Consider the following 14,332-nt stretch of genomic DNA (forward strand, 5'->3'; position numbering starts at 1 on the left):
ATGGGAATTACAGTTACTTAGAATTTTAACTTAAAATAACTCAAATTTAAATACTTATTCATTTTATAGAAAGCTTTTTTTTTTTTAGGTAATGGAGTACAGAAGTAACATGATCGCTTTAAAAATCTGCACGTGTAAAAGGATGTTATCATGTTTTCCTAATTATATTTTTTTTTATTGGGCCTTCCCTGTTTCTGACCCCTCCTGTTCCCAACCGTGCTGTTAGGGAAGGCAGGCTCGGGGGTCATCCAGCCCGATTCAGGGACTCGGCCCTGCTCTTGGCGGTGCAGAAGCTCCAGCTGCGCTGCGTCCAGACAGCTTTGGGAACCGGGGTGCGAGTGGTGCCCGCTGAGTGCAGGCAGGCAGGAGGCGCCTGAGCTGGGGGCGATGCCAAGCCAGAGCTCCCGACCTGGGCACCCGAAAGAGCTGCCGCCTGGGCGCAGCCGCCGTGTCTGGTTACAGGTAGGGCTGGAGTGGGAAGGGGAGGCAGTGCCTCCCTGTGATCTCTGTCGGCTTTGGATGTGTCTGCTTAAGCTAGTCTCGTCACCTAGTCTGTTAGGTGTGGAAGTCATTAATGTCACCCAGATGGAAAATTCGTCTTGTGCTCCTGCTCCAAAGGGAGTCTGCGATGGCTTCCTCTGCATGACGAACGCACGCGGTGGTGGCCCTACCTGCTGCCACTCGCCGACCTTCTGGCTCCTTCCTCCCATCTCCGCTCTGCCGTACTCCGCTGGTCTCTTCTGTCATCTCTCGTTTGCGATCCCTCACATCTGTGCAGCGCGGGGTCGGGCGCGGGCCCCGCTGACGGCTCTTGCCGAGGCTCTCTCATCGTCAATATGCACATCAGGAAGATCAAGGAGCGCTCTGACAATGGGGACATTGTACCCAGGTTTCTGCACCCTGGCTGGGGAAATGAGCCTGCCTCCCCGTAGCGAGAGCCCCGTACCCCTGCGACCTGGCGGTCCCTCGGCCCAGACGACGCAGGTCTGATGCTGCAGACGTGTGGATGAGGTGTTGGAGAGAGGCTTTAGTGGGAGTGAATTGTGATGGCTTTTGGCTAGTAAGATAATTGAGGGGAACAAAGCTGTTTGAGCCAACAATGTGATAAAAGGGGGTGCAGGATTTCAAGTCCCCTGTGCACACTGATTTGGAAATCCTGTAGCCGTGGAGGTCTCTCTAATACAAATTGAATACATGATTTAATTCATAACTTGAAGTAAAACCTCTGCCTGGGGTTTTGGTGGACTTGCTTCCATACTCAACACTTTTTAAAATTCTTTCTTTTCTTTCACGGGCATCAGCTTCCTGGGAAGAGTGTTGCCAGGGAGCCTGCTGTGTCCTGTCAGGGGTCCTTTTCGTTCTTTCGCCTTCTCCATTTCACCTTTCTGCTCTTCCACTGTCTCTTTGCCTTCTCTTGTAATGAACAGCCTCCTTTCAAACACCCCATCTCTATTCTGCTTCTCCTCTTGTTTCCTCTGGGATTGCATCCACTATACAGAGGGCTTATTCCTCTTCTCTGGTTGTGCTTTCTCTTGCCTTTTGTTAGCATATTTCTGCCTTTCCCCATTTCTTCCCCATTCTCTAGATTTTCTTTCTTCTGCCTCACACTTTCTTCTTCTGTTTTGGGGAATTTTCCTTTCCATTTTCTTCTTCCTCTTACCCCACTGGCTTGCCATCCTCCCTTGCAACGTCTGCTCCTTCCTTATCAGCCCCTTTCCTTCAGTCCTTTCTGCCACCTCCTTATCCCCCCAGTGCTGTATCTCTGAAGTGAGATGGTCCAGCTTGGGGGACAGCAAGCTGTGAACAGATTTGCCATGTCGCTCCATTGTAGACCTCCTCTGCTTGGGCTCCTCCTTAGCAGCGGCAGAGCACCAGGCTCTCTGCTCAACGGCTCAGTGACCCACCCTCACCACAGGAGTGCGGTGGTTCCTTGTGGAGTTGCTGTCAGAGGCAGGAGAAGTTGGGTGTTGATTTCTTTGCAGGGCAAATCTCCACTTGTGCAACCCCTGGCAGCCAGTGCAATAGTGAAGAAGGGAGTTGGGGCACATAGGAGACCCCTCCTTTATTAATTTAAGTAGCATCATCCTGCTGAGCTCATCCAGCCCAGGTGTAAGACAAGGGTTTGGCTGTTGTTATCCTGTTATCCTGTGAGGTACTGGGTGATTGGATTGCAGGTATGAATCCAAGGACTCAGATGATACTCAAACAAGTCCATGTGGGTGGTCCCTCAATAGGCAACAGAGGTAAACCGAACTACAGTGCCCAGGCCAGAGGTGCTGCCCAGTGTGATGGGCAAATAGTGGTACCTGGTGCCGAGAACGGCTTGGCAACTTTGTAAGCCCCAAATGGCCAAATACGATGTCTTGGTCTTTGCATCACCCCTGCAAATGAACATAAGAGTTATCTGTGTGAGGTCATTGGAAATTAAGTCTACGTTGCCAGCTTTCTCCTCGCTGGTAGAGGTAAAATGGTATCTGCCGATCAGCCTGACCTTCCAGTTTGGGAGAAGTGATGTTGAGCCCTGCCCATGCTGGTGTGGTGAAAGCAGAGATGTGGGTTTATTTTGTTAGGCAGTCTACACCTTCTCCCACGGTCCTGTCAGACATCGTCACCTGGGAAGCGTTGGGATTAGGGAAAATTGCCACAGGTGCAGAGACTCTGCAGTGAGTGGTTTAGCTGAGGGTAGTCTTCGTTCTTGCTGGAAGTGAATGATACTCCTGTACAGCAGCAAGGGTCCTGAGCTGTGAGAGGTGCCGTGGATCGGTTGAGATCCAACATCACAGTGCTCACAGCTCCACGTGTCCTGGTGTTACTTGTCGTAGGATTGAGCCTGATGAAACCCCATTCCTGACAGTTCAAGCCCAGTCTCGGTGGTTCAGGAATATTCCCTACTTTCTTTTTTGGGCTGTAGGTTTTTCCAGATTTTTCCAGAGTGTATGGTGTTACTCTGCTCCGTGAGACAGTCACGTCTCATCCCAGAGATGCTGCCTCTTGGTGGCAGATGGAGTAGTTGAAGCATTACGAGGCTGGGCCACTGTAAAATATTCTTTGTCATAAATGAGCATTGCAAAAGTGCTGTAATTCTTTTTGACCCCCTCCTTTTTTTTTTTTTTTTTTTTGATAGGACTGTTTCTGCTATTTAATTATTTTTTTTTTAATATCTCTCTTTCCAGACTTTTTATTCCAGCCCCACTGCCTGCGATCCCTGTGGGGTGAGGGGAGGAGGGCTGAGTGACAGGCTAATAACCTGCTCTGGCTCTCGCTCCAAGCCCAGTGGCAGGTGTCCCAGCGCCCCTATTGAATGCCACCATCCAAAAAAAAAAAATTTATCAACAATCTTCCTTCAACAATGATTTATTATTGCCATAATTTGCCTTGGTACAATGAGCTGCGGAGCGTATTTCTGCACCCGGCTGACAGGGATTTGATGGCTCCAGGTTCCTATTTTATTTAGTCTTGAGCCTAATATGATTTGGTTACCCTCGCCCCCTCCTTCCCATCCCTCTCCTCCCTCCCCACCCAACCTTTTCTCATTTTGTTTTGTTTTCTACGAGTGTGTGTTTCGCATAACCCTGGGCTGGCTGACAGCGCTTGTAAAAACCAGAAGTCGATCTTGCAGTGGCTTTTCACCATTAATCAAGCTGCCTGGAATTGGAAAGTAACACTGACAGGCTTTTATCTTGGAGAGAAGGAGGATGGCAGATGTATTTTATGGTGGATGAGCCTTCACGGCTTCTATTAGACTGGGACTTCAGTGGTACAAGGTGGTGGTTTGGGGGAGGAGGGGAGCGAGGGGGAGGAGAAGCCGGGGAGCAGCCTATAGATAAATAGATCCGTCAGTCAGGCGATGTGGAGGTCTCCAGGCGGCCAGCCATTGTAGGTGACAGAAAAGGCAATCAAAGACAAAACAAATCAAAAGGTACATCTTATCAGCAGCAGGCCAGCTGGACTTCCACCGCACTCGGAGGCCCCGCCGAGGGCAGGAGAAATTAATCGTGCTGTCGAGGCCAGAGAAATTGTCGCCGCTGAAGGTCCAAGTTCAGGCGAGCGGAGGTGGCCAACATTAAAGGAGAGGGAGAGCGGGGGGCGGGAGGAGAGGAACGAGGAAGCGAGTGCCACCGTCCCACCACCTCTCTCCCTCCCTCTCTCCCCCGACCGCTGCGGGCTCCTGACAAGTGCATTCATCGTGCGATGATAGCTCGGCACCTATGATTGGTACCTTTAATAATATAGCCCTCGCTCAGCTGTCACCCTGAAAGAACAATTTTTCCTCCCGCTTTCCTCGATGCAAAGATACATCTGTAATGAGAAGGGTGACAGAAAGTGGGAGCACGGGGAGCCAAGGAAAGTTTGGAAGAACATTAATCAAAAAGTGAAGCTGGAGGTGATGCCGGCTGCTCGAAGCGCCCATGCCTCCAGCGGGGAGCCAGTGTTGGGTTTGATGCTTCTGTCATGTTCCCCAGCCTGCAGCGCTTCTGGGTGCCCTCAACAGGGGGAGAGGGATCCTTTGCCCACCCTTGGAGAGGATCAACTTTGAAAGCCACCACCCTCCAGCACGGCAGAGCTGATCATGGCAGGAGGGACTGAGCAGTAGCCCTTTGCATGGGGAGTCTTTGGTGTAAACAAGCACGACTGTTGTGTGCAATGGATCTACATCACAGTAAGTGCAAGGGGACAGGGGTCTCTTTGCTTCCTCAGCCTGGAGAAAAATATGTTGTTACAAGTCCTGTGAGTTTCCTTGCACTGAGACCCACTTGCGTCCTGCCCTGGGTAATCGGGACTCTGTCCTTTCGAACAAGCCAGACTTGATCCCTGTTATGCTCCTCAGAAGCGCTGTGTGGAAACTGCCCTGTTTCCACAAAGGAGGAGTTTTGCCTTCCAAGGCACGATGCCCTCATCCCTGGGCTGCGGTGTGGCTGGCCCCTGGCCCACCATGCTCTTACAGCTCTGCCTGTATGAAAGAGGTTTCTGCGTTGGTCTAAACCCCGAAGCCTCCCCAAAGCCCCGAGTTACAGACCAAGTCACAGCATTGCGTTGCTTGGAGCTGCTGCCCACGTGTGCATCGGCACCCAGCCCTGCCTCACCGGAGCCGTCGCAAGAGGTGTCCAAGGGCTCCCACTGCAGCCACCCAACACTGCACACACCCATGAAATCATCCCGTTGTCAGCCCTTCTGAGCAATTGTGCCTGTGAGGGGTTGGCTGGGGAAGTTTGGGGGGGTATATGCCACCCCTGGTGTAAGAGAAATGCTGGCAGCCCTGTGCTGGCAAGCTGGGGAGAGCAGCAGGCGCGTACGTCTGTGGAAGGCACAGAGGGAGTTCGTGCTTGTTGTATTTAAGGAACACGTCTATTTTAATTTAAGGGATAAGCAGCGATGTCCTCAAACGTGGTTATCTCCTGTGGTTTTTAGCAGCTTTCCAGGCTGCCCGGCTCCGCTCTGCGGTTGTCAGTCCCTCCCTGGGACAAAGCCCTTGGGCTTGAATTCTTTAGCATTAGTGTTTGGCAGTCAGTTCTCTCATTCTGCACATTCACTCTCTTGTACCTACAATGGATTTGCTAATCTGCATCTGTTTTTGTTTTTATCCTAATAAAAGTGGGGATTATAAGCAGATCTGGATCAAACAGGTTTGCCTGTAAAAGCTGGGGGTGCCTGTCTCTGTGGCCTGTCATCTCAAATCCCAGAGGATCAGAAGGAAAGCAAAGAGGGTTAGGCAGCATCTCCGAAAGAAGTAGTTTGTTCTATATAGTTTCCAAAAATTGAGCAGTGATTACTTTCTGCCTTCTCCATTAAAGCAGATCACTTCTGCAGGCAGTAGTTGGTGGGCATGTGAACCATATGGGCTGGGATAAATGTTGGTAATAAGCAGTGGTGAAAATGGTCCTTGAGGAACGCTTCCCCCATCCATACAGAAAAGTTGAATCCAGAATGGATAAGCCCAGCTCAGGCAGGGAAGCAGAGCTCTGGTTTCCATGCAGACCTTAGCAAGAACACACAGAAAAGCAAATGGGTCCTGGGCAGTTGGCTTGGGCTGTCCATCCAGGAGCTTCAGAGCCATGTGCTTAAAGGATGAACCCTTCATGTATTCTCTGCAAAGATGGTACAGATGCAGTTTGCTGGTACTAAAATGAGGAAATAATGCTTTTGTCTGGTAATGTTTTGTGCAGTCTGTAGGCCAGTGTCTCCATGGCTTGGAGCTGCAAGGACAGAGACCTCTTACTTAAGTGCCTTAGATTATTTTGAAAATTAAACAACCAAAGCCTGAGCTTAACTGAGACTTGGGCTCCTTCTAGACATTGACATTCTTTAGGAAAATGTGAACCCAATATTTATGTTCCTGAATTTTCACTAAACCTATCAACCTCAGCATGAAAGCATCTATACACGTGAAGCTTGGGTTTTGCAGAGGTACTGTACACTTTTAACTCTAATGTGCCTATGATCTCTAAAAGTCAAGTGCCCAAAGTAATGGATGTTGGAAAACTGTTACCTAACAGAATGACTCATTGAAGAGTAAATCAGGAATAGAGTTTGGTCTTGAGATATCAGGACACAACTCCTGACTTCATTTCAGCCATTACATCTCCAGTGGAAGGACATGCTGTATGTCCAACACAGGCTTGGCTTCATGCTTTCAGAGCTTATCATAAGTAATTTGCTGTATCTCTAGAGTTACTGCATCTACAGGGGCTTGTGAGCTGGGAGAAGCAGAAACTGGCAACAAACTTCTGCCAAGTGATCGCAACCAAATCAATGCGAACCTGGGAAGCAAGTTCTTTTCCAGTGCAGTTATCATGCTGACATTACTCTCTAGACTTGGCCTGGACACCAACCTTTTGAGACTGAAAAACCTGGTCTGTTAGAGAATCCTGCACAAGCATCCTACATTCTGCCCCATCCCTGTTATGAATGAGCCTCAAAATATAGTCCTAGGATATATGGTGATGTTGAGATGCAACACATACAGTGCATCCTGTGTGCTGAGCAGCTGTCATTTTATATTGCAGCATGCTGCTTGGGCAGGTACAGACTGTGGGAGGCAAAGCCAGGCCCAGTGGCCTCAGCTAAAAATGGACAAAATGACATTACACAAAGTCCACCCTCACTGCAACCAGCACGGGCTTATAATGATGTAAGTGGAGCCAGGGCTTCATTCATAATGTAAGTCTGGTGAATTATAACACAAAGCAGGTTTCAAAGTGCTTTCTTGGCATGTGGTTAATCTCTTGCTAGCTCTAACTCTGAAGTATTGCACCTGGGAACTAGACACTGCATGAAGTCTAACCAGAGAGGTTGTCACCTTGGGCAAGATGCATTTAAATGTGAGATGAGGTCATGTTTGTATCGTATTTATGGTTATGGCAGAGCACAGATACATTGCACTATTTTGATTGCTTTTGCAGATGGAATCAAATTGTCCCTTAATCACATTAAAGAAATCAGGTTACCAGCTGGCTGCTGTAGCACCATTTCACTAAGATGATTATGAACAATTTGGTCCTGTCTGCAAACATCTTAATGAAATGGGGAAACTACTCAACATAGTTGAATTTGCAGTGTAGAAATTACTCAGTCTTTGGTCTCCTGCTCTTGCCACTAGGCAACAATAATCTTCTGACTCAACTTCTTTAAAGCCTTGAAGGTCACAGGGTAGCAAGTCCACCTCCACCCTCGCCATGTGCTAGCTAGGGTTCTTCCTCTGCTCCCCAAGAGCAAGCAGAGCCCTTGAACCCTGCCACATCTCCTGGACGTTGATAGGGCTGAGAGACCCCAAAGTGATTGTCTCTGCTCCTCTCTGGCTCTTAATATGCCAGGAGCTGAACCATGTGCGGCGTGTTACTATGGCTGCTGCATTCACAGTTGCCCCATGGGGTGTTCTTGATCCCACTCTTGCTCCCTTCCTGCTGGAGAGGGACAGTAATTCCATGTGAGACAACGGGAAATAATTTCACTGTTGTTGACTTTTTTCCTGGCCCAGTCTGAAATACTTCAGCTGGCCAGAGCTCTTGCCTACTTTCCCTCCCTGGCAAAGGTCAGCACAGACCCTTCCAAGCTTTCACTTAAGTGTTTCAGCAGCACCTCCCGCACCTCCTCACGATCTGAGTGGGATGGTTGGTGGAGGTCAGAACTAGAAGCCTATTGCAAAAGTCAGCATGACACCAGATCATGGAAACAGCAGGAGTTTTTTTAACACAATAATTCAGACTGCAAAGTCATTTGTTTGGTTGGTTTTTTCTTCCCCCAAGTCGTTCAATGCATTTTTTAGTGTCAGAAGGTCCATTTCAGGAGCTGGGACAGACAGTCTCCAGGAATGTCCCCTGCTAAGAGCTGCATTTGACACTAATATACTGCCCATCTTCACTGTAAAGACTAGAAGCCTTCCAGGACAGAAATCATCCCTTGCTGTGTGGGTGCACGGCATCCTGGGCAACGGAGCCATGGCCCCAGCTGGGACCTCCAGCCATAACCAGGAAACAAATCAAGGAAATAGCATGTGCTTGGCAGATGTCTGATTCGGGCCAGACACAAGGTTACTAGACAGTTTCAAAAATCCTTTCTCGTATGCTTCATCATTGTGGCAATGCTCTGGGGCTCAGTTCTGCCGCCCGAACGTAGGTCTTGGGGTGAGGCATGTGCCACTGAGCCTGCCCAGCATCTGCAGGGGGCTGGCAGCTACGATACAGGGAGCGGCATCTGCAGTGGCACTGCATGCTTACATAGGGCCCCATAATTACATGCTGTGGTTTCATATGTGGTCTCTGCCGTCCTTGGGCAACGTCTCCACCTTTGCACGCGAGTCAGGAGTGCTTTGTGATCTGGCGACGCTGGTCTCTGTTCTTGACTGCAGCGATGTATTCAGTCAGGCTCCCTGGGAAGTCACAGACTTCCCTGGAAGTCAAATCTGTTTTGTGGTCTGCACCAGCACTGCGCTCGATACCTGCCAGTTACCACCATTGTTTTTGAGGGGAGTAATAGCCCAGGACAGAAAACGGCAAGCCAGACATCAAGGGGATGAATAATTGACCCAGAACACAACTATTATAGTCACAAGCGTGTTGAGCACCCCGTCAGGCAGAGCTTGTCGTGGCCAGGGGAGTTCAGTGCACTGGAGAACTGGCAATTGCAGGGACAGAGCTCCAGGTCTAGAGGATCATTGCGTGCTGGGAATGCTGCTTTTGTCCTTGCTGGCTCCTGCTTGACAAAGGTCCTTAAACAGGCAAATGGCCTTTGCTATGGAGAGTGCGGAGCCACCTCCCTTCTCCCTGCTTGCATAGCATCAGCCTCAGCCCAGAGCTCAGACCAAGGCTGGGCGAGGGCAGACCTCCTGCCTCGCTCTGCACCCCGGTTATCCCAAAGCGCAGGAGCCCATAGTCGGCTTCACTGACCATCTCCTGCACTGCATGAGGTTGGCCTGGAAGTTGCGGCACTAATGTGTTTTTATCGCAATTGCTTTTGACAGCCCCTGTGGCTTCCACCTTCCCACAGGAGACAGGATCGACACGGGGCTGTGGGATCAGGGGCCACGGTGAGCAGGCAGTAAAATCTCAGGTTGTGCCATTTCCTGCTTTTCATTGCAGACTCACAAATGTGAGTTTTCTTTCTTTGAGAAAGAAAGAGAAAGCATCAGCTGCAGATGTTGAGAGGCAGATGTGAGCGTGCTCTTTACTTCCTCGCCGTCCCAGTGCCCCTTCCTGTGCTTGGTTTCCGATCTGAAACGTGCTCAAATCTCTCCTCTTTCTCTTTGTTTGCCTGGTTTTACACCAGAAAACTGTCACAAGCTCTGCTGGCTGCTGGCAGAGCCGTGGGGGTGTCAGCCAGTGGGGAGGGGCAGCAGCAGAGCTGGGGGGCTGGCGCCTGGTTTGGAAATCGGGGCTGGGACCCCAGCCGAGCCATCAAGGCTGCACAGTGACAAGGTCAAGTGAGCAGCGTTAGGTCCTCTCCTCTTTGGAAATCTTTAGTTGGCACCCCAAAAAAAAACCCAAGTGAAGGTTGTTGAAAATGTTGTTTGTAATAAAAATAAATTTGTTCTTAATTTTTATTGTTTAAAGGAAAAAAGGTCTGCTCTTTCCCTGGCCTGCTCACTTTATCAGAATTTTCCTACTAAATAAATTCTGCTCTTGTAACTTAGCCCACACCCAGGTATCAGTGCTGCCTCTTTGCCTGGTGTTAATGACTCACTTGGATGTGCGCAATCTAAATACGTACATTGATGCACAGGCTCTGAAGCTATTAAGCAGCAGAGGAGATACAGATGGTGAACTGAGAGGCCAAAGTTTTATACCCAGCTCCCAGAACTTGCACGGAGTTGGACACTTGCATTTGTTCCTTTTAAATGCCTCAAAATCTTAGGCAGGTAAAGTTCCTGTTTGCTTCTGGGAGCTCTGAGGCTGGATGAGAGCAGTGGAGGTATAATAAACTCCTGCTGGTAATGACTCCTGATTGCCAGAGTATCCTCTGCCAAAACAAGAAAAAAGCATCATCACCTTCACCTCTCTGGAGTGTTTCCCACCCAGAGGAATGCTGATGTATCTCATGCTCCGAGTGTGCGCACAGGCATCAGCACAGAGGAAGGTTTTCCCAAATGAGCATTTTGCTGGCCCTGCCACAGTGCTGAGGATGCAGGGTCTAAAACAGGTCACTGATGTCACACCAGCACATCCTCCACCATCCCACGTCCTTAAAGCAAGGTTACGCGCTTGTCTCGTGCCTGCTGGCCCTCAGCACAGCCTGCACCCCGCCGTGAGCTGCTGCGCACGCCCCAGGGCTGTTCTCTGCTGGTACCCCAGTTTTAAACAGTAAAGGCCCATATGAGAGGGGAATCATGGCATTTTTCCATTGAGGGCGTTTGGGACAGTTTTTGAGATGGAAAGTTTTTAGGATGTGGGTGATCTTGTGTTTTCTTGACATCGGTGGTCGCCCAAATGGGCCAGTTTTCAGAGTACCTCCCATTTTTCTCATAAAGGTTAATTGCATTTTAGGTGCTTCTGGCAACTCGAAAACTAAAGATGCCGCAATTTCTGACCTCAGTATGTGTGAAGAGAGGGAATTGGCTTTCAGTCACTACCACACTGGGGCATCTGCATAGGAGGCACGTACACTGGATTTATGTGTACCCCCTGTCTCAGAGCAGGATCCGAGTATGGCACTGCTCCATGTCGAAAGGAAATCACAGCTTATAATATTCAACTGGTTACTATAACCCCCACCCACCCCAGGTTTAATATTAGAACTATTTTTCACGTTGAAACCGAAATAGTACAAAATATGGGCTTGCTGTAATTGTTGTTAGATTATGTGTCACCCTGATAAGATGTAACAAATATTTTCCTACACAGCAGGGCCCGTTTCCCTGCGAGTAATGGATGGAGAAACTTCTCATAGTGTGCAGGCAATCGGTCGTAAAAACTTCGCCTAGAAGATTAATGCATTAAGTGCAACCTTTGTGGAAAATAGGAAGAAAAGAATTAAAATAATAGTTTGTTCTTTCATGTTTAATATTAATAACCAAACTTATTTGGTGGGAAAGTTCCTTGCTGCATGTGCCTTCCCACCCCTATGGGTACCTTTGTGTCAAATAAGTATTTATGTTTCTTTTTAAAGATCCTTCATCAGTAGCTATCGTATACGGTGCAGTGTTTCTTTCAACAGAACTATTTTTATCGGTAATATGAAAGACTATTTTCATGGGGAAAGCTTTGACACCAATAAGTCTGCTGGACGTCGCTTAATAGGTTAGATAAACATTGGCTCACCATTTAGCGCAGAAGGATTTTCCCTTTATATCACAGCTTTACGTCTTTTGTAGACACTTAATGGCCGTCAGAGAGATGGCACCCTCAGGAAGGAGCTCTCCAGAAACGGTGTATGGTCAGAGACGAGGCAGGGGCTTATTTGCTGCTGTACAAACATTAACGTGCAGAATGACAAAGCGAGGCCCTTCCTGTCTTGAGCTGATTTGCACCAAGCCAAGTCCTCCAGCAGCAGAACCGAGGGTTTAGGAGGAGCACGTCAGCAGGTAACAACGACCCCTCCTCGGCACACCCTGCACCTGATTCTGCTGTTCCCTATTAGAACGGTTCTTGCTCCTTTCTGGGGATTGTTTGGCACTGCAGAGCAGTGGCTGCAGCTAACTTGGCAGATGTGAGGATGGTCTTACATGACGATATAACAATTTTTATTATTTTTTTTTTTATTGCTCAAGGTGTGGGAAAAACCACTGATTTAGACTGCTTGCTGCTGCTTTTCCCCCATGTGTATTTTGAGATCTTGTTTTCTTCCTAAAGTACACTTCTGTACCTGCAGTTTGTCTCAAGTGACAGGTACCATCAGTCATGAAGTCAGCTATGAAACTAGGGTCAGATGGAACTGCTTATTTCAGTGTGTGGTGCACAGTTCACTTCTTCCTCCATCTTTGCTTGATACCTGAGGTCTGCTGGGCAATCCAGCTTGAGTTTTACAGAGGATCACTTGTTTTACTACTTGTGAGAACAGATATTTCTTCCCAGTTGTACACAGCTTGAATTTTTATAAAGACCATTTTGTAAGCAAAGAAATCATTGGTTTGCAAAAGGAGAAATAAGGGTTTCCGCCCTCTCCTGCAATGGTAGGCGGTGGGAACAGTGGTATTAAGACTTCAGTATTCGAGGAGGCACCACCCTTCACTGTCCCAGTAGGTCTTTTGCTGCTGTGTGAACAGAGACGAATTCATCAGTAAAAAGCCAATGCTGTCAAACATTGATCGGGACTTTGAGCAGCTCTGGTATTGAGAATTATTTAGGGCTTATTCAAACTTCTTTCTAAATTGGTCAGATAGATATTTCAGAAAACTCAAAAAAAAAAAAAGGAAAAAAAAAAGGTACTTAAGTAACTACATTCATCATTGCCAAGATGGACTTTTAAACTGCAGCAGAAAAAGAAAAGTTCAATTTTGACCATGCAGTAGCAGAGAGATGCGCTGGGTCTCTTTCTATCATGCCTTAGCACTAGAACAGAACGTACCATCCTGCCGCAGTAAAAAGAGATTTTAGAATTGCTGCAAAAATTAGTCTGGTGGTGTAATCGCAATCTTTATTCATCCGAAGTCAGTAGGAGAGAGGATTTTTAGGTTTGAAAGCAGGATTGCTCCTTGGCCAAAAATTTTCATAGATAAACCAAAAATCATTCATTAAATATCTCTGTCACTACTGTTTAGTTGCAGATGTAGAGAAAGGAGGAGATAGATTATTTAAAGTACAAAAGCTAATTAGGGTTGGCTGACAGAGTACTGAATTTTACTTTGAAGAATGGGACAGGTTTTCACATGACTGATATGGTAGAATGTGATCAAAACATTATTAAATCCAAACCATCCAGCTTCCTTCTAGCTTTGCTTTTTTTTTTTCCCCAGCAGTCTCTGCTGTCCAGTCCACATTTCTTGGAGTTGAAAAACCATTAGCAATTTCCACAAACAGTACTTCAGCACAAGGAAGAGATAAGCCTCTAGAGCGTATGGGGGTGAGGACAGAGGTTTTTAGCAGCTGGATTCCCTCCCCAAAAAGATGATGACTGAGCTTACACGTTAGTTTTAGAAGTCAGAATTCTACAACTTAACAAGGAAGCTTTGTTACATTTGATACGTAGCAATTAAGCCTTGTGTTTATATAAACATGCATGCTATGGCTCTGTGATCGTTTCAGCTTCCCTAACTACCAGGAACTCTTAAAATAAAACCTCTTAGCTTTTTACCTTTTTAAAAGGGAAAAAAAAAAAAAAAAGCAATTTCTAGTGTCTGCCTAATGTAATACTACTGAGATTCTCCCACTGTGAGGAACCAACGACTTTCTGTGAGGGATCTGTGGAAGGTTTAGTACCTATAGGTTTGGTACTTGTCAGAAAGCTTCCCATTTAGGAATACTGATTAAAATTTTTGATGGGCTAAAAGTATTAATTGAAGACTTCTCCACTTTGCAGCTGCTACAAAGAAAAAGGGTATTTAAAACTGGCCTCCTGTGACAAGTTATTACTTCTTCCCTTCCCACCCTACCCCAAGAGCTCTGCTTCCTTAAGTAAGTGTACATGAAGTGTTTCAAATCACTAAATGTCTAATGAAGAATGTGAAGTTAGTCACTTTATTAAGACTTCTACATTTTTTTCCTCGTTCATCCATTTACACGGTTACATAGATTTGTATTTCAGCATTACAAGGATCTTAATCCGTGCTGTGAGCCTCTCAAGTATCCATGCCTTATGGAACAAGGACACATACTGTGTGAACAACGGACTAAGGCTAAATCTGTACAAAGTCTGTGCAGAACAGGATTTCATTTTTAGTTTGCAAATTTTTCCTGATCCTAGG

The sequence above is a fragment of the Leptosomus discolor genome, chromosome 9 (assembly GCF_034619465.1).
Source record: "Leptosomus discolor isolate bLepDis1 chromosome 9, bLepDis1.hap2, whole genome shotgun sequence".
NCBI lineage: Eukaryota > Metazoa > Chordata > Aves > Leptosomiformes > Leptosomidae > Leptosomus > Leptosomus discolor.